We start from the raw sequence: 16,937 nt of genomic DNA, 5'->3' as shown, positions 1-16,937 counted from the left end.
TGGAGGCGAGGACCTAAATGCATCATCAAACTATTATTTCTCTTAATAAGGAATTTCCAGTAGAAGAGGAGCTGCAAGATGGTGAATCAAAACAGGCTATTGACCCAGAATATCACAAGTGTAATATTTTAAAGCTTGTGGGATTTTTTATTTTTTTTTTGTAAGGGGTGCAGGTTCCCAGTAAAATTCAAAGAACTGCTCTAGGATGAACTGAAGACTATTCATGTATTCCTGTGTGTGCTGATTTAGAAGTAAGCCCTATTGAATTAAATGCAACTCACTCCCAAGAAAGTGTGTACAGGATTGATGCCTAAGGGTTCTAGCCACCTAGGTTTTACTCAGGGCAGATGATGATGATGATTAGAATTTATATACCACCCTATACCCAGAAGTCGCAGAGCGGTTTTGTCAGGCTTTGGGGAATCAGATCCCTGCCCCGGTGGCAGTAAATAAGCAGATGAAAGGAGAGTTCTTACTAGATAAGTGATTTAATAATCAGAGCAAGAAACAAAGGAATGCGTAGCTCTATGTTGGGTAATCTGAGCTTGTTGCTGTTGTGCTTTCTGTTCTAACGCTTTCTGAGCCCTTCTAGTCTTAGGCTAAGGGGGAGGGGGTCAGGAATGCTGTCCAAGGACACTGACTCTGCCAGCTATCTTTCTCCTGATCCTTCCTCTTCTTGCTGTTCCTCACCCAGTATTTTCCAGCTTCTGCCCTCTAGACTATGCCCCTCTGCAAACCAGTGTTCTAAATCAATACTGTCCTTCTGCTGTTGGGAAGGTTCAGAAAAAGGGCGGCGACTCCCACCATTCCTCCTCAGTCCAGCCCCGGAGAGGTTCACAGAAAAAAAATCAAAATATAAAACCACAAAATATATACTCAAAATCCATTTAAATTACTGGATGTAAGTTAGTTATGTTAATTAATTTTATTGCATCTACTAGCATTGGATGCAAACCTAAATTGCAAAAAAATAAAGAAAAAATCAACATAGTTAAGGGCACTTGTTCAGAATTCAAGCATATTGGTGCCTCTAAAAAATGATCACCAATATTTTGAAATATGGTTGGAGTCAGTCTGGATCTACAGTTCTCAGGCAAGTAGAGCATGGGTGTGTTTTTCAACAAGAAGATACAGGATACAGATGGACTGCAGCTAACATGTGTACTAGGCTCCAAACACTAGTGGTGGGAACATGTTGAAGACGGAGGAAATAGTAATTATAATTATCATTTATATTGGCCGCCTAATGCTAAAGCTTTAAAATCAAGCAAAAGCAGGTCCACATAAACAATGCAACTGTTAAAAGAATAAATCAAGAATAAATCAAATTACAACCTGACAAACATCCCCTGCACACACACACACACCAAAAGCAAGCATTAAAAGTACAGCTTTGCTGAACAGTAAAATAAACTATGTGAATCCACTGATCTTTGAGAATTTCTGACTCAAGGTCACTCCTACAGCACCACCTACTGGTCTTCGTAACAGATTCCAAGCAGGGAGAAGGAATATTAAATGCTGATATTAAATGCTAAACTTTGCAACAATTAGATATATTCTTTTTTATATAAATAATAATAATAATCAGGGAAATGTAACTCAACACGTTGGTGGTCCTGTGGAAAATATACTGATGGCCGAAATCTTTGTAAAATTAGACACTGTCTAATTTTTATTAAGTTTTACTATTTTACATTTTAGAATATTCATTTAAACAACCTTAAAATATCAATGACTTCCCTTCTTGTCCTTCCATGGTTCATTTTGCATTGCATAATCCCTGAATATTTTATATAAACTAAACCATTCAGTATTCCATTTTTACATCCATCATAACTGATTTACACTGTTGGATTTATCTTAATGCTGCCAACATTTTCAAATGCACACAATTTTCTCCCATATATTCATTATACATTTTCCAATCTTCTTTAAACGTATACATAAATAACCTTTTTTGACACCTGGGAATTTCAGTCTGAATTATCTCCAAGAAAAAGGACTCTGTTTTTGTTTGTCTGTTTGTTTTTAAGTACTTTTAAACATTTTTTTTCAATTCATTACAAATTATTTCCCAATACTCTTTTACCCTTTTACAAGTCCACCACATATGAAAGAACATACCCTCAGCCTCATTGCATCTCCAGCAGTTAACTGATTCAGTCTTATACATTTACTCAGAGTTAAATACCATCTGTAAATCATTTTAAGGTAGTTCTCTTTCAAGGAATAACGTGCTGTGAACTTCAGATTGCTCTTTCATAGTCTTTCCCAGAGATTCAAATCTATATTATGTCCTGTATCTATTGCCCATTGTGTGAAATGACACTTTTAAACTTGTTCCTAAAACTTGATCTGAGGAGAAAGCTGCCCAAGTATGTAGATGACAACAAGTTATTCAGGTTCAGGGAGGTTGAAACCAAAAAGGGTTCGTGTGAAGCTCCAAAATGATCTCTCCAGACTTGTGGGGTGAGCGATAAATAGCAAACATGGTTTGATGGAAGCGTAAAGAGATGTGTGCAGGGAAAACAGTCTTGATTTCACATATAAAAAGGTAAAGGACCCCTGGACGTTTAAGTCCAGTCAAAGGTGACTATGGGGTTGCAGCACTCATCTCACTTTCAGGCCAAGGGAGCTGGCGTTTGTTCACAGACAACTTTCCGGGTCATGTGGCTAGCATGACTAAATCGCTTCTGGCACAACAGGACACCAGGATGGAAACCAGAGCACACGGAAATGCCATTTACCTTCCTGCCACAGTGGTACCTATTTATTGCACTGGCGTGCTTTCGAACTGCTAGGTTGGCAGAAGCTGCTAGGTTGGCAGAAGCAGAGCAACGGGAGCTCGCTCTGTCACAGGGATTCGAAACACTGACCTTCCAGTCGGCAAGCCCAAGAGGCTCAGTGGTTTAGACCACAGCGCCACCCGTGTGCCCATATATCTGTGTCATATATCATAGTATATATGATTTAAGAAATATAGTAAACACAGTCTTGGGGTACTGGTGGAGAGCTCAATTAAAATGTTGACATGCACTAACAATTTAGCATCAATACAAACAGCAGGTGAAACAAAAACTTTCACAGGATCAACTGGTTGTTTTAAAAGAGGAATTGGGATTCCAGGTATACAGAACTCTCCTTCAGGCTCTGGATATGAGGGAGATTTTTAAAATGAACTTACTGGACTGTTGGGCTGTGCATTAGAGAGGTTTATTGGCTGCTGTAGTTGGTTGGCATGGAGATGCCCTCACAACAACGCAAACATGACATTATAATGTCACAAACAGGATGAGCTCCAAGCTTTTGCAACGTGAGAGAGCTAACATTATGACCGAGCCCTATGAAAATGGATTTTCATAGCAGGTGATGATAAATAGTTTTATAGCGGCTTGGAAACTTTATGCTTTTTGAATGTCTTGTTAATCAAAGAGTTAGCCTTATGTGTGTTTGTTTGGGCTGATTCGCAATATTGCTTTCTGTGACATGTTGCTTGTTCCTAATGAAAGTATTGTTTGACTGTGGATTTTGATATTTGTCCAACGGACTCATTTGACTTCATCTTCCTTTTGCTGGGAGCTATGTTTTAGATTTAGGTTCATCATAGTGCAACTCATCCACTTTTGTACTGTGATGGCAGCCTCGTATTACAGGGCCATTTTATACCGTCTGTATTCCCTGCCGCCGCCAGAAAATAGTAATTTGAAATGTGACCGTTTGGGTATTTTTCACCCTCTTTGTGGCAATGTTGTTTTGACATGAGGAGAAAGTCACATGAATGGGTTTAATTTATTTTAACCTTATCTTACCATAAAAAGCCCTAAAACTTAAAACTTATTTGTACATAACTCCTTATAGCATTTCTACTAAAGCCAAATAGTTTCATTCCAACATTTTTTCTAACACTCATTAATTTTACAATATTTCTCTAAATGAATTTTTAAACTTTCTTCCAATCTTCATCCACCGTCTCTTCTTCCTGGTCTCGGGTTCTGTCAGTCCTTTCTATCCATTCCATTTAGTCCATCAACCTGGTGATCTTCTATCCGAGGCTCTTAACTCTTTTCCATGTCCCTTCTGCAGATCTTCTTCATATTTATACCTGCACTTTACTTTGTCTTCTGCTGATCTTGTTTTTAGTTTCCTTCCTTTATCGCTGAGGAGTAGATCTCGGGGAGACTCCAACCTAACAATGTCTTTATCCCTTCTCGACAGGTCAGCCCATTCTCCATAGTCAGCACTAAAATCCAAAAGGTATTTCAAGGCATGTTTCAAAGTCCCTCCAAAGTTAAAGCCCCCCACAACTCCAGACTCCCCCTGGCGCAAAACCAGATCCCAGAAGCCAGAACAGTCCTGCATAGGGGGATCTATCCAATTTCCCATCTCCAATCCAAACGAGACTCCATCTCTCCAAATCTGACTTTCTCCAGATTCAGTCATCAAAAACAACAGCTTATGTTCCTGCAAAGCCGTGGCTCTCTCCACTTGTATTACTTGCGGTTCAACAGCAACCTCCTCCTTTGTCTTCTGCACAACTTGCCCTGTCAAAGCAGATTCCTGGGTCGGTTCCTGAGTGGTTTCTATATAGGTATTCAGTGTTTGTCCAAAGTTATTAACTGCAACAGTCATCAAATCCATCTTCTCATGTAGCTGTTCCAGTAAAGCACTTGTCTTGCAAAAAGCAATCACTAAGGCTTCTTCTGGGCACATTCTTGTTCAAGCTCAATGTCTGGTTCTCACAATCTTTAATCTCTACAGCTGGAGAATTCCCCAGATCGACTCCAACAGCAGTTTCAAAAGCTCCCTCTAGGGGAAACAATTTCTAAGTAATTTCGTTGTCCCCGAGAGGGGGCAATGACAATAAAGATATTATTATTATTATTATTATTATTATTATTATTATTATTATTATTATTATTATTATTTGTATCCGTCCTTTTAAAAGCAGATCCAGCAACAAAATTACTTTCGTTTTTCAAATATTTTGTTCCTTTTAAATGGAAAAGGAAACATTGGAATCAATATGTTTCTCTTTTTTAACTATCTGTCAACAAACGTTTTATTCACAGTCAATGAACTTTCCCGAAACGTCTGTCTTCCTAGCAACCCGTTCCCAGGTTCAAGGCGGTGGAAATTTATCTTTCTTTACTCTCTCTCCTGCAGGCTTGAACAATCTAAGAATTCCCCCCTCTTCTCCTGCTTCCAAGGGGGGTTTAGTAGTTTTAGCAGATGGAGATTTAGTCCTTTACAAAAGACTTTCCAGACTTTAGCTTGCAATGTCTTTGCTTCAATCTATTTACAAAAGCGGAAGGCGGACTTCCTGTTTAGAACCTTCCTGCTTCGGTGCCAAATTAAGATATTTCATAGTCCAATTTTCCGTTCTACTCACAGGTAGTTGTTTAAAGTCCAATTGTCCACAGGAAAAAGTCAGCGCTCTCCGGCAACAGCAATGCGGCTTCACTCCGTGAAAAGAGCAGTCGATTCGAAGCACTGCGCCACTCACCCCACGTTGCTCCGGATCCCCGAAACCGGGTTTCCCCATGAGTAGGGGAGGCGCAAAAGGTGCCTGCCGAATCCCACGTTCACAGGCTTCTCCCACCTGTGGTTTTTGATGGGTCTGCGCCTCGCCGTGGCGGTCCAGACCCTAATTTCCACAAAGCGGATTCCTCCCGATCAGAGGAAATCCGCCATTGCCGGAGGCACTAACCCAGAAGTCCCCTGAGTTACCTACATTTACTGGTCCCTGCAGTTGGCATGGAGGCAGTAGCCTAGGTTGAAAGCAAACATGGCATTCTGATGTCATCCATGATGTCACAAACAAGATAAGCTCAAATGGTCCAAAAGTGAGGAACAGTTAACAGTCAGACAGAGTCTGAACAAAGTCAGGATGGATCTTCATAACTGGTGAGTATAAATAGGTTTATTTGAGAGCTGTTTCAGCATTATCAAAGGTAAAAGATTTGCAGATTGAGTTGTTAAGTCCTAATCTGCCAACATTCAGGATGTGTATCTGAAGAAGTGTGCATGCACACGAAAGCTTATACCAAGAACTAACTTAGTTGGTCTTTAAGGTGCTACAGGAAGGAATTTTTTTATTTTGACTATGGCAGACCAACACGGCTACCTATCTGTAACATTCAGGATGGTTTCTAACACCTTGCCCAAGGACTTAACATAAAGAATAAGAGGACAGGAAGAACATACAGTGGTACCTCAGGTTACATACGCTTCAGGTTACATACGCTTCAGGTTACAGACTCCGCTAACCCAGAAATAGTGCTTCAGGTTAGGAACTTTGCTTCAGGATGAGAACAGAAAGTGTGCTCCGGCGACGCAGCGGCAGCAGGAGGCCCCATTAGCTAAGGTGGTGCATCAGGTTAAGAACAGTTTCAGGTTAAGTATGGACCTCCGGAACAAATTAAGTACTTAACCTGAGGTACCACTGTACGTTTAAAGAAGAGTGGAAAATGTTTATTGAATATATGAGGAGAGATTGTGTACACTTGAGAACGTTGGCAGAATTAAGATAAATTCAACAGTGTAAAAAAAAGTTTTGATGGATGTAACAATGGAATAGTGAATGGTTTAGTGTTTATGTAAAATATGCAGAAATTTATGTTATGCAAAATGAATCATGGAAAGAGAAGAAGGGAAGTCATTGAGATTTCCTGTATATTTTAGAAGATATATTCTAATTACAAATAACATTTTTTCTTCTGAAGAAAAAACAACACCCAACTCAAAATGTTGTTGTATAAGAAAGCCAGCAGAGGGGGTACGAGTCAGTTAGCAGCTATCCTCAAGCTTAGCTAGGGTTGCCATATTTCAGAACGTAAAATTCCTGACAACACAAAGGCTCTTTTTAGGAAGACCCCAAAATTGTTGAACTTCTTTTTAGGAAACCACAAAACTAGTGATTTTAAGCTTTTTGAGCTGTTTCCACTGCTATTTCCATCTTGTAGCCATACAAAATTCCCTGACACCATTTTTTACACCCAAAAACCAGGACCTGTCAGCAGTGCTTTTTTCTGGGGGTACCCCTAAACATTTTGTGAATCTGTTTGGCCTCATTGAGGGGCAGTATGAGTAGGAAAATGAGAGTACCCCTAAACATTATTATTTATTTTTATTTTTGAAATTAAGCACTGCTTGTCAGGAATTTTCTTGATGTATGGCAAGCCTAAGCTTAGCTACCAAGAACAGCAAACAAGTTGAGGATCCTGGTCTTGAATTTTCTCTTTCTAGCAGCGCAGTGGAATTCACCTGACTGTCTGTCAACAAGACTCTCAGGTAGGATTTACTGCACATCCTATGTTTGCAAAAAGCTATATGTAATGAGGAAGAGAATGGCTGTATCCTGTAGCATAGTGGAAAAAAGTTTATCTTGGATTGCAGAAGGTCCCAGGTTCTTTTCTCTCTTTTTTGGAAAATAATTTTATTTGGTTTTACAAACGCAGAGTTAGAACAACGCCAAAAAATACCCATATTTACAGATCCCTCTGAATGTCTAGACCCCCTGCCATCACCTACATGAGTCTTATTGTCAATGTTTTCGACGGCATATTTTTTTTAATATTCCTTAATTCCCAGGAATGTTGAGTTGTGTTGTAGAGAGAGGTATCCTGCAATGACTGCTAAGAAGGAATAATAATGATAATATAATAATAATGATGATGATGATAATAATAATAATAATAATAATAATAATAATAATTTATTTATAACGCACCCATCTGGTTGGGTTTCCCTAGCCACTCTTGGCGGCTTCCAACAGAATATATATATAGAGAGAGAGAGTGATAAAACATTAAACATTAAAAAGTTCGCTAAACAGGGCTGCCTTCAGATATCCTCTAACAGTCAGATGACTAGAGCATGCACTACTCTGGCAAGACAGTCCGCGGGCAGGTAGGGTCTCACCCTGTGTACCAGATGGAGCTGGTAGACAGCTGCCCTGGACACAGAATTGACCTGACCTTCATGGACAACTATGAGTCCAAAATGACTCCCAGGCTGCGCACCTGGTCCTTCAGGGGCACAGTTACCCCATTCAGGACCAAGGAGTCCTCCACACCAGCCCGCCCCCAAGTACTTTTGTCTTGTCAGGATTCAGCCTCCATCTGTTAGCCGCCATTCATCCTCTAACTCTCACCACTTATGATTTTCTTTCAGTGGATAGTACTTCAAATAATAAGAAGTGAAGCAATTGGCAGAACATTCCTCTTCATGCCTGGAGGTTCTCAGGATGTTAATGCTTCAATTTCCCTTTGATTTATCAGGGTCTTTTGAGCCACCTCTCCCCCCACAATATTTATTGCATGTTTCATTGTGTACCTCGGTGCTTATTATTTCCAGCTAAATTCAGTAAAATACCTTTATTATAGCCAATGAATTTTCACAGCACAGTATGTGAGCTTTTGAGTTCCCACAGACCTCTTTCTCTAGCTGGATGGTTTTCCTGCTGTGTCACACTGTTTTCCATTTTCACTTATATAATGTGTGAAGAAACGCTTCCAAGTGAAGTGAAATTCAAACCAGACTTCCTTTTTTTAAAAGTCCCTATACATTTTCTTCCATGAAGTTGTAAGCATCCTCTTTGGAGAATTACAATCTGTCATGCAACCCAATGGGTCATGTCTACTCATAATTAAGATCCATTGAGTTCAATGGAATTTATTCCCATCTCAGGAAACATTGTATAGGCTTGTAACTGTAATCATAATTTAATTATTCTTTCACAGCTTTCTTTTTTATCAAAATGCATAGGGTGGCAATTGGCCAAGTCACACTCAGACTGAACATAACTTAGTCCAGGGTAGGGATATAATAAAAAGGATTATAAGAAAGAGGGGGCAGGCTTATCTACACAGAATTTACTTCAGTTGAGAATCATGGATATTGATTGTGTGAACATAGTCTGTAACATTGTGCCAACACAGAGGTCAACATAATAATATGCTATATTTACAAAAGCAATGTATGCAAGTTAATACATTAGCAGGATTTTTTTTAAAAAACCTCTTGTAATGTTATATATAATGTGTAAACTTGGAGGTTATTAGAGATAAAGATTTTATTGACATGCATAAATGAAGATAATACAAAGGAACCAGGGAAGGGAGGGGAGGGAAGTCGGGGGATTTAAGTAATCCCAGAATGTGGATTTAAAATCAATTGTTTATATAGTCGTTTTAAATGTTTTAGTTTATGGGGTTTTTTTCCTTTAATGCAACGATTTTGTTTTTCTTTTGTGAAAATTAATACAAAGATTATATAATAATATGATAAATAATATGGGAAACGACCTGTGAAAATCAGAATAAATCATTGGCCTTTGGTTCTGGGCTCATATTCCAGCTCACATTAACTAGCATAAGGAAAGCTATTAGTTTTCAGCCATAATTAATCACCAGCTTTTCTAGTTCTGATTTTCATGTTAAAACAGACAACTTTATGGGATAGGATTCCTGCCCTCAAACACACACAATTTGTACTATTATCAACCTTTTTTAAAACATATTTTATGGTGTCATTGTTTGCCTGGCTGCTACTTGTTCCTGAATCAGTCAAACTGATGATCTCCCCAAATCAGAGATTGTGCAGTGAGCAGAGCAATGTGTTAATACTACATTTGATATGTTGATGCCACCAAGCATTTAAGGGGATGTGGAACAATCTAGCCAAACATATTTTGCCATATCAGAGATGAAGAACCTCCAACCTGGGGTTGGATCTGGTCCTCAGAAGGTTCCCATCTGGCCTCCACGACCTCTTCTTCTCAGCCCCACTTTTCTCCCCACTTCCTTCCTAGCCAGCATAGAAGAGCAGCAACGTTTGTGTGTGTGTGTGTGAGAGAGAGAGAGAGAGAGAGAGAGAGGAATGATCCTGCCAACTGGATCTGCCCGCTACTGGGATTTCCCTGAAGGAACGTAGTCCTTGGCAAGGGAAGAATTTTCAACTCAAGGCTAGGTGATGTCATCCCTCAGAGCAATGAGAACTGTAAATGAGGACAAATAGAAGCAACCTAAATGGAAAAGCAAAAGCTTTTCAGATAAAGTGCTAGAAAATTTCTAGAAAGGGGCGGCATTTTTCAGCACTGACCAACATTTCTATGAACAATGTGAGGAACTTTAACTGGGTTCTAAGAGCAATCTAACTCACATAGTTATGAAGTTTTATGGATATTGTGGATAATATAAATAATCGATTTAAACAAGATGTTCTGTTTAGCTGCCAAGCCAGTGCAGGATGCTACTTGGAAAACACAAAGGTTTTGAAGCTGAAATGTAACTGAAAAGTTTCAACTTCTCGGGCTCAGTTCATAACTTAATTGAAAATGGACTAGATGTAATGTCAAAACTATGTTGCCCGGACTCCCCTTATTTTCTACTTGTAAAGCCGTTTGATCAGGAGAAAAGGAAATGTTGTGATTATGCTTTGATTTAAATTAAAATCATGCTAAAAGCCATGCCATTATTCCATCAACATTGCTAATTTCATCTCCATCCATTTATTTCATGGACAGTTAATATCTGCTTTTGAAAGAAATGACATTGGGGCATTTCTTTAATGATACTAACTGTCTCACTTGTATCCCATCCCTAAGAAACAGGCACTTGAGACAAGGGGAGTAATAATGTCCATTACATGGTATTTAAAATCTCACAGGGGGTCTTGTAGATTCCCTAGGACAATTCCGATTTGAGAGCTGATAATTTAGGCAGACTTCAGCACTGAGACTCACTGATCTTTACTAACATTTACTCTAATATTAAAAGAATGTGTGTGGGCATTTTCACATTGGAATAACAACAAATAGACCTGCCCACTCAAGAGGAAAGAAAGCTCAATTATGGATAATGGGGGGGGGGGACTTCAAGTGGGAGAGGAAGAGAAGAGAAGAGAAGTGAAGTATCTGCCTCTAGCTCAGTGTGGGAAAACTTTATCAGCTCAAGGGACATGTACCTTCCACGGCAACCTTTCAAGGGCCACATGGCACTGGTGCGTAGGGCCGAAACAAACATGGGTAGACTTTCGCTTTGGAACAGTAAAAACCAGACTTCTACATGCAGTCATGGTCCTATCCCTCATCCTGTCAGTTTGCATTTCTTAATGCAGAAAGTATTGATCTGATGTGTAGAGATCTTTCCTTTTCTGATGAATTCAAGAGGATTCTGGAATCTTCTCTGTATGGAAGAAACTTCATGACTGTTTGGGTTATACCTTTTGGAAGCTGAGTACAGCTGGTTTGAACTGGTTCTCTTATCTCTTCCCATATATATATATAGGCCAGAAGGAGCCTGGGATTTACTTTCTTTCTCTTTCTATCTCTCTTCCTTCTGGTGTGGTGTTCTGGACATAGTATGCTTCGTGTTAAGGTTTAGTCTCATTATAAGTTTATAAGTTTTTGTAGGGGCTGCAACTGTTTTTATGGACTGTGCCAATCCTGAATGTACTGGATTTGTGACCATTGTGCTCATTTGCCTTCAGTAGCAAGTAAAGCTCTGCTGGATGAAATACAATTGCCTTTGGTCTATTTTTGGGAACTCTGCTGTATCACGTTTAAGTTTTTTTCCTTCCTCCAGCGCTAGTGCAACATATCCAAGCCAGCAAGGGGTGAAGGGCAGGCAGACATTCCCAGGTTCAATCCCTGCCATCTCCAGGTAGGACTGAGAAAAACTCCTTGCTTCAATAACTTTATATTTCTTTCTTTTACTGTCCAGCCTCCTGTGGCGTTTGCCTCCTAGGTGCATCATAAGGAAAGGGTTAAATGAGTGTGAAGTGATTGGCCAGTGGGAACCCAAGGGGAAGAGTTAGAGTTAGGGTTGGAATTGTGTGGAAGTCAGTTGAGAGTTGGGAGTTGGAAAAGGAAGAGGGAGGATAAGTCTGTGGGTTGGTCGAGTTGTGTTGTGAGAGAGTGAGAGGAACTGTTAGGTGTAGTCAGATAGATAGTTGGGATAATCAGTTTGAAGTTGTTAGGAACGTATAGGTCAGCATAGAAACTAAGATTAAGGAACTGACAAGAAAAATTAACTGAAACCTTAAACTTATTCTTGCTTATAAAAATAAACTTGATTATTTGTTAATGTTAACAACTGTCTGGACTCCGTGTGTATCTGAGGGAAACGGGTTGGTGGCAGCGGGGAAGTGATCATAGTGGTGGCACAGGGATCAATAGACCGTCAAACGTCCGGGAACCCTGTGTGATCACCACACCTCCCTTTTCCCACTCTGAGCTGTTCCCCAGTCAGCTGAGCAACACAAGAAAGACGGGAGACTCCCCACAGTATGCTCAGGCTGTATATAAGGGTAAATAAAAGAAATACCATAAAGACACCACCTGCACATAATTGTCCAAAAGAAAACACAAACGCTGGGTAAGCAAGCCTGGTGCCCTAGAACCCCTGAAGATTGGGTTGGTGGATTACAATATAAAGCAGTTTAATTCACATGGCAAACTTAAAAGCAGCACCAAAATAGGCTTTCATTTACAGGCACTTTTATATGCAATACAAAACAAATCTCCAAAATATACAGCACCCATGAGCAAATGTAATTTAATCTGGGGCACAAATGCAATGAATGTCACCCATTTGGTTTTCTGAATGTGCTGTTACATTGAGCTGCCCTTTACAGTGGTACCTCAGGTTAAGTATTTAATTTGTTAAATCTGTTCTTAACCTGAAACTGTTCTTAACCTGAAGCACCACTTTAGCTAATGGGGCCTCCTGCTGCTGCCGTGCTGCCGGAGCATGATTTCTGTTCTCGAACTGAAGCAAAGTTCTTAACCCGAGGTACTATTTCTGGGTTAGCAGAGTCTGTAACCTGAAGCGTATGTAACCCGAGGGAGCACTGTATGATGTTTTGGAAGCTGCACTTGGCGCAGATTCATGTCGGTCATCTAGAGCACACCAGAAGGAGCATAACACACCTGCCTCATTTATCCGAAATAGCTTTCATTGGGCTCATTTCAAGGTGCTGCCTATAGCATCTAAATCCCTAAATGACATCGCCTCATATGCCTGAAGGTGTGCCTTTTCCTATGTATTTTGTTATGCCCTCACTGGAGGAATCCTCTTCAAAGGAGGACCTGGAGTTCCCCAAGGCGAACATCACAGAGAAATATTCCATGGCAGCAGACTGAGAGGCAGAGCAAGGTGATTTAGGGCCTTCCATGGTTATGGCAACTCAACTTTTGCCTCAGGACACAGGAATCAGAGGTGGAGGTCGAGCGACCATTGAGTCCTAGGGAATGCAAGCGGAGCAAGATCTCAGTAGTAAAGGGATACTCAGGAACAAGCTACTCCTCTGAGTGCAGTGGTGCCCCGCAAGACGAATGCCTCGCAAGACGGAAAACCCGCTAGACGAAAGGGTTTTCCGTTTTTGAGCTGCTTCGCAAGACGATTTTCCCTATGGTCTTGCTTTGCAAGACAAAAACATCTTGCAAGTGTTCCGATTTTTTTTGGCTCCCCCCCCCTTTTTCTAAGCCGCTAAGCCGCTAATAGCCTTTTAGCCGCTAATCCGCTAATCCTTTAATAGCCGCTAAGCCTTCAATAGCCGTTAAACCGCTAATAGCGCTAATCCGCTAAGCCGCTAATAGGGTTGCTTCGCAAGACGAAAAAACCGCTAGACGAAGAGACTCGCGGAACGGATTAATTTCGTCTTGCGAGGCACCACTGTACACCAAATCCCTCAGGCAACCTGAATGAGATGCAGCTGTGCTTTGGGTGGGGCTCCAAAGACTCAGGTTTAGAAGCCATCAGTTCCAAGCCTAGAACCTAGATTGGTGTTGCCAGCATGTTTCATCAGTGTTGAATCCCGGTTATTGAAGTAAAGGGGAGGTTTATCACATTGTTCCATGGAAATAGTATTCTGTGGACTGTCTGGACCAGGGAGTTGGTCAACATCTGGCTGGTGAGCCTAAATTAGTTCTACATGGGTTCTAGTTTTGTCTATGAGGCATTTTCCCTCGAAACCATGCTCACCTGTGTCACATCTGGTATCAGGTGAGGGGCAGGTGGAGATGCAATTGCCAATGGGCAATTGGGAGCCTTAACATGTAGTCCTGATTTTGTGCATTGGCAAGGGAGGCTTGGTGTCAATCAGGTGACTGGCAGTGAGGGCAAGCCAGTTGGGATCGTCCTTGCTGCTGAAAGCTCCATAGCACAGCTGATCCTAGCAAAATATGGGACTTGAAGGCAGTGCTTAGCAGATCTGTGGAATTGGCTGCCCTACAAAGGGGCTTGCAAAGAGTCTTGTTCCATGGTTTGAAGTTCTGACAACAAGCCAATCAGCATCACTCCAAAGCACCATGTCAGGTTCTTTGCAAGCCCTGTATGATGCTTTGAATTCCCCATGACGGTGGATATTTTGAAGTGCCACCTCACCTGACATTGTGATGATAGGTGATTGACAGATGAGCAGGGCTACCCAGAAGGCAAAGGGGTGATAAATGTCTGTTCCACTGATGTGATTCTTTTCCCCACTGGTGCCACAGAGTAACAGAAATTTCGTCTACCCAGTTTTTAACAGACCTACTTGGGAGTGAGACTCATTATACACAGTGCCTAAGGCTGACTTTTCAGTTTGCATAAATGAGATTCCACTGTAATTCATTAAAGCAGTAATAATAAAAATAAATAAATAAATAAATAAATAAATAAATAAATAAATAAATAAATAAATAAATAAATAAATAAATTATACTCCACACATCTGTTTGGGTTTTCCCAGCCATTCTGGGTGGCTTACAGCACATATAAAAAAATTGTAAAACACCAGGCATTAAAATTTTCCCTATATAGGGCTTCCTTTCAAGTGTGCTTAGCTACATTTTAAATAGGATGTAAAAGCTGATTTGTGGAAGGTTCAGTGACCAATATTTTACTTTTGTCTTCAGCAGAAAATTTGAACTCTTGAGATATTGTTCACATATCTACTTCTCAAAACAGTTTCGGACATTCAGCCTTCAAGAAGGGAGGAGGGTAGGATTCTGCAGGGCTGCAAAGTATTTTTATATGTCGCAGGAATAAAACACAACATTCTAACAACATTAATCAAAGATCTTTATCTTTCTAAAAGGCCTCTCTCATAATAAAAACTCAAGGAGAATAGACCTTGCCTTGCTCCAAAATGCATTTGGTCTTGATAGAATGATTGTCTTGCAATCCATAGGCTTCAAAACTATAAAAAGTAGTAAGAGATGAGAGATTGTGCAAAGGCTTGTGTTTACTTTACATTATAGGTTTCCCTTTCAGCCATGGGGCTGAAAACTGAAACTGAAGTAGACAGATTCATGCATTGCCATGCCAGCTCTCTCTGCTAGATTTAGGCATATAATATATAACAATGATTACATACTACAGGGGTGGTCCACATGATACCCCCCCCCCCAATGTTTTGGACTGCAGTTCCCATCAGCCCCATCCAACATTGCCAATTGTCAGGAGTGATGGAAGTTTCAGTTCACAACATTTGGAAAGCAACATGTTGGCTACCCTGGAGCTACTGTATGATGCCAGAGACAAATCCAGCTCCCTGAGTAGTACCCCCCAGTTGCCAATCCAGGAGAAAAAAGAGCTTTTGAATGAATTGGATTGGGACTTAATCACAGCCCATTTTGGAAATCACTGCTGGCCCTCTGCATTTCATCCCCCCACCCCATTAAAGCAGACCTTCAACATCGTAATAGTGTTAAAGTGATCGAGTCTGGTATGTTATTTAAGAGAACCCTTCACAAGGTCTTTCCATCTGCAGTCATTTTTGGCCCTGCCAGCAGAATCTCTGGAAAAGCTGGGCAGCAGCACAACCCATTCTGACAACTTGGTCATTTTATCTGAGAAAGGATCATGTGTGAGTTGTCTTACCTTTTCGTAGCCAGTAACGGCTTATTGTGTGGTCTGAATAATGACACAAATTGGGGCGATTTAAGGGTCTCTACAAACCCTCTAAAGTTGGATGTCAGTAACGCTCTGAGTTGGACTGGGGCTCCCACAAAGCCTTGTGTTATTCTGCTTCTGAAATTTCTGTGCTTTTTTACCTAGATAATTTATATTTTTCTTTGGGTAAATGAGCTTTTCAAGAAGTGAGGGTGTTCAAAATGTTGCCTGAGGAGCATTGAAGAGCTCTGGTTTGTTTGTTTTTAAAGCAAAGCAACAGAAAATTTTATTTTTAGTCTGTAATACCATATAAGGTGTTTTTTTAATAAAATAAAAAAACCAAACCTGTGTTGTTCTGCGTTAACAAAAACAAAACAAACCCCCAGTGCTCTTCAAAACTCTGCAGGCAGTGTTCTAGACAGCTTCATGTTGTATGGCCTCGTGAACTCATAAAGGTATTTCGGAAGGCTTGTGAAGCCTATCAGAGGACTCACATAACCACCAGAAGGAAAGGCCACTGTGAAGCTGCAAAGTTTTTTAAAATAAAAAAGGCAGAATAAGAACCACCCAGCCATCTGTTAGTTATTTTAAGCAAGAAAGACACAAACCCCTGCTCTTCCCCACTCACAAGGGATAAAAGAGAAATGTGAATCTTTTATTTCCACCACAAAAAGCTTCTAGAGACCTATTTGACTGCAATTTGGTAGACTTTAAACACTCTTTGAAGGGTTTATGTGCCTGTAAATTTCATCCACTTTGGCCAAAAGGGGAAAAGTTAAAGCAATTTTACATTCCATTATGGCAAGTGGTGAACACAGAGCTTCATTTTATAGTGTTACTCAGAACCTGAAACACAGATTAAAGTGGTGAGAGCACAGAGGAACTTGGAAAACGACTGGAATTTTAAACCAGGCAGAGAAATAGATACAAGGCAAATCTTGGGGCTCACACCCACTCCTACTGAATGCGCCTCTCAGCACTGTGACAGCAGGACAAGGAGGTGCTTGCTCCATACTAAAGCTGGCTGTCACACATTCTTGTTCTCAGTTATAGTAG

General features: G+C 40.5%; 1 long non-coding RNA gene across 1 annotated transcript; it reads left to right on the top strand.

The window, feature by feature from the left end:
• Positions 1 to 3,299: 3,299 nt before the first annotated feature.
• LOC310714478 lies at positions 3,300 to 9,134 on the top strand. The gene is made up of 4 exons (XR_014529821.1): positions 3,300 to 3,369; positions 5,753 to 5,907; positions 7,249 to 7,293; positions 8,176 to 9,134. It is a non-coding gene; the product is annotated as an uncharacterized lncRNA (long non-coding RNA).
• The last annotated feature ends 7,803 nt before the right edge of the window (positions 9,135 to 16,937 follow it).

The sequence above is a fragment of the Podarcis liolepis genome (assembly GCF_965112155.1).
Source record: "Podarcis liolepis genome assembly, chromosome: 8".
Taxonomy (NCBI): domain Eukaryota; kingdom Metazoa; phylum Chordata; class Lepidosauria; order Squamata; family Lacertidae; genus Podarcis; species Podarcis liolepis.
The sequence above is the reverse complement of the archived record's forward strand: the minus strand, read 5'-3'. Positions and strand labels throughout refer to the sequence as shown.